Source organism: Myotis daubentonii, chromosome X, assembly GCF_963259705.1.
Source record: "Myotis daubentonii chromosome X, mMyoDau2.1, whole genome shotgun sequence".
In the NCBI taxonomy this organism is placed as follows: domain Eukaryota; kingdom Metazoa; phylum Chordata; class Mammalia; order Chiroptera; family Vespertilionidae; genus Myotis; species Myotis daubentonii.
The window spans coordinates 122,149,952-122,153,750 of record NC_081861.1 but is presented as its reverse complement, the minus strand read 5'-3'; the positions used below and the strand labels follow the sequence as shown (position 1 = coordinate 122,153,750).

At 40.4% G+C, this 3,799-nt stretch overlaps 1 pseudogene; it reads right to left on the bottom strand.

The window, feature by feature from the left end:
* Window positions 1-747: 747 nt before the first annotated feature.
* On the bottom strand, window positions 748-2,043 carry LOC132225128 (diamine acetyltransferase 1-like; annotated as a pseudogene).
* Window positions 2,044-3,799: the final 1,756 nt, after the last annotated feature.

Genomic DNA, 3,799 nt, shown 5'->3' with positions numbered 1-3,799 from the left:
ATCTTAGAGCAGTCTTATAGCAGCTAGGAAGCTAGAGCCAAGACACTCCTGAAACATATCTGTTGAAATATCAAAATGCTGCAGCAACATCTCTAAAGTAACTGGTCACATACAGTCAAGATGAAATATATACACAAATCTTATATCACACTAGAGGGCCAATGCATGAAATTCGTGCAAGAATAGGCCTTCCTTCCCCCAACTGCTGACACCAGCTTCCCTCAAGCCACCAGCAGGCACCTGAGACCTGGGCTTCCCTCGCACCCCTACTTCATCTGGAAGGTCGTCCAGTCTAATGAGCATATTATGCTTTTATTATTATAGATATCAGAAACCATTCGATTCTCTTCACTTCAATCCAAAAGATAATCTTTTTTTCTTGTTGTTTTTTTTTTGGTTAATCCTCACCAAAGGATATTTTTACATTGAACTTTACAGAAAGTGGAAGGGATGGGGAGAGACAGAGACATCAGTGAGAGAGACACATAGACTGGTTGCTTACTACACACATCCCTCTCGAGCATGCAACCGAGGTATGTACCCTTGACCTGAATCAAACCAACGCGGGCCTTAGCTGATTTGGCTCTATCCACTGAGCCAAACCAGCCAGGGCAATGGTTGCACTTTTGTTTTTATTTATTTTTTATTTTAGAAATCAACAGGTAGGTTATTTAAAAAAGAATCAAAACAGAAACTCTAAGTATCAGTATGTACATTGTACACATTTATTTATTTATTTTTCATTGTACACACTTAAATGACTCACAAGAATGAAGTTTTCTCATATACTTTAAGATTACACCACCATGTTGTGTTACCAAAAGATGTTCAAGGATAAATCTGACTCCAAACTGCATTATATTTAAAGTGACCACATTTCAAACATGCAACAAGACTTCTGGTAATAAAGCTTTGGAATGGGTGCTCATTCTCTTATTTCACTACAAACATGATAGAAAGAAGTTGAGTATTTGCTCTAAAATACAACGGGAATTGTAGTCTACACCAGCACTTCTCATTCTCCGCTGCCATTTTTAGCAAGTACTCCTTGTCGATCTTGAAGAGTCTCCATCCCTCCTTGCTGGACAGATCAGAGGCACCTCTTTTTTTGTAGAAGTTGATAGATGGTTTATTCCATTCTGCTACCAGGAAGTGCATGCTGCTGCAGCGACATTTCATCGCAACCTGGCTCAGAGTCTTCAGAATTTCTGATCCTATCCCAAAGCCTCTAAAATCACTAATTATGAAGAAGGCTTCAAGATATGAGTTTTCCAATCCATGGGTCATAGGTAAAATAGTACATGACGAAACCAATTATGCTGTGTCCTTTGGGAGTGCTCCCTGGATACTTCTGCCACCAGGCAGTGGTAGAAGGGATGCTCTCCGAAACTATCCTCCTGCAGATCTTTTTCAGTTATTATTACTTGTTCTTCTATCTATAATAATAAAAGCATAATATGCTAATTAGATCAGACAGCCAAACAACCTTTTGGACGTCCTTCTGGACGAAGCCACAGTTGCAGGGGCAGAGACAGAAGCAGATAGGGGCGATCAGGCAGGCAGGCGAGTGGTTAGGAGCAATCAGGCAGGCAGGCAGAGTGGTTATGGGCAATCAGGCAGGGAGGCGAGTGGTTAGGGGCAATCAGGCAGGCAGAATGGTTAGGGGCGATCAGGCAGGCAGGCAGAGTGGTTAGGGGCCAGCGGTGCCGGATTGTGAGAGGGTGCAGGCCAGGCTGAGGGCCCCCCCAACCCTGTGCACAAATTTCATGCACTGGACCTCTGGTGTATTCATATTTAGCCAGTTCCTTAATCAGGTGCAGGATGTCACTGCAGTTGTCAGCGGTCAGCGGCGGTGGCAGGGCAGATCACGAAGTTAGCCATTTTCGTCTTTTGCTTTTCTTCCCCTTGCGGACTAAGCCTCTGTACTTGAACAACAGGAGAAAGTGGTTCTTCATTCGTTTCCCGAGAGCGGCCTCTTCTCAGTCAGGCTGGTACCATGACCCGGGAAGCCTTGGTGAGCAACTGAAAGACGGGACCAGAGCCAGTGGGGAACTGCCCAACTGATGCACTTTTGACAGGCTGTGTATCATGTGCTAGTATAATCTCCAATCAGTTTACTACATTTCCCATATCATTGTAGAAAGTTTATTTTTAAACAGAAATAGTACATTGTAGTAACAATTACCAAGTGTTTACTGTGTACCAGGCACTATTTGAAATGCTTGAAATATATTAGCTCAATCAATCTTTGCAACAATGCTTTGAAGTTGCTAAAATACTATCTCAATTTTCTAGGTAAGAAAACTGAAGCATAGTTGTAAAAAGAAAATTAAATTAAAATTTAAAAACCACAAAATATGCTCAAGTTAACAAGAAACGGAGCTGAGATTTGAACCTAGGAACTATAGTTTGGCTCTTGATTTCTAATTCTCAACCACTACCATACACTGTTTATTGAAGTAATGTAATTACTTAACTAAGAATTACTGCTAGAATTTAATCACAAAGTACCTTCAGTTTTCTCTCTGATTGTCTCTCTATATTTACTGAGTATGGGTGGTTCTTCACCAGCCTCAGGATGAAAATTCAAGGCCTGCCCCATGGCTTCTCTAAGCACACTAAGGTAATAAATGCTCAACTGTTGCTTTTAGTTCCAAAATACAGTCTCAATTCAGTAATTAGGATATCCAGTCTCATAAAATCATTTTAAAAATGTCTCAATTTGCTCTAAAATTTACTCTTCTCACCTGCCTGAGCTTGGTCCCATTTCTAGTGGAAGTTGACATTAGCCTTCCCCCACCTCACTCATCACAATGGATAATTACAACATGATTGAATATCAGGGAAAGAGAAGAGCTAGATTGGGTAGGAAAGTTCTTGTTTGCTTGTAATGGCATGGTGATTTAACTCTAGCACTCTTTGGACCTAGATTTGATTAAATCTGACTCTGTTTTTTCATGTGATAGACTAATTGAAAAAATTCCCCAAGTCTTCACCTCTCCTTTATTCATCACTTTTTCCTTGAAACTTCATAATGCTCCTTCAGTCTGTCTCTGGGGATGGCCAATGGAATGTGAACAATCATGATGTACATAAAAGCTTGAAAAATGTTGGTATGAGCAGGCTTGCCCTCAATTTTGTGCCTCTGCCATTGTAATGAGAGAATGTTTGTGCTAGCTCGCCAGAGGCTGTTACATGTCATCTCAGTTGTTCCAGCCAAAAGCATCCTAAATGAAGCTGAATCAACCATCCTTAAACATGTATATGAACCAAGCCCAGATCAGTAGACATGTAGATGACAACCCTAGATACATGAACCATAAAGTTATTATTGTACATGGATGAGGGCTTTTTGATTGATATTCACTATTATTGTGACAATAGGTATCTGATAGAAGCATTCTCATGATTTCCTTTGGGGGGTCCCCTAATTACGGGAATATATCTCACATGCTTTTTCATCAATGAGGAAAATCATAGGCATATCTAGGCTCCTGAGTTTCCTTTTTATTCTCCAGCCCCTAGACATCTGGAAAACCATCCAGATTATTTATTCTATGACCTAACTAACATTTCCAGGGACTTCATTGATCAAAATCCAAAAAAAAAAACATATTCTTACTTTCTCTTGTTTATAGTTCACATCTGGGCCACAGGACATAGTCAAACAATTTTTACCCAAATAAGCACTTGGAATAAAACCTAATTGCTACACAGACAGCTCTTTCCTGCTGCTGGTATGAGTTAAATACCAGTTTCCAGTGTCCATGAAATTTATAGGAACACAGAGTAAGCTAAT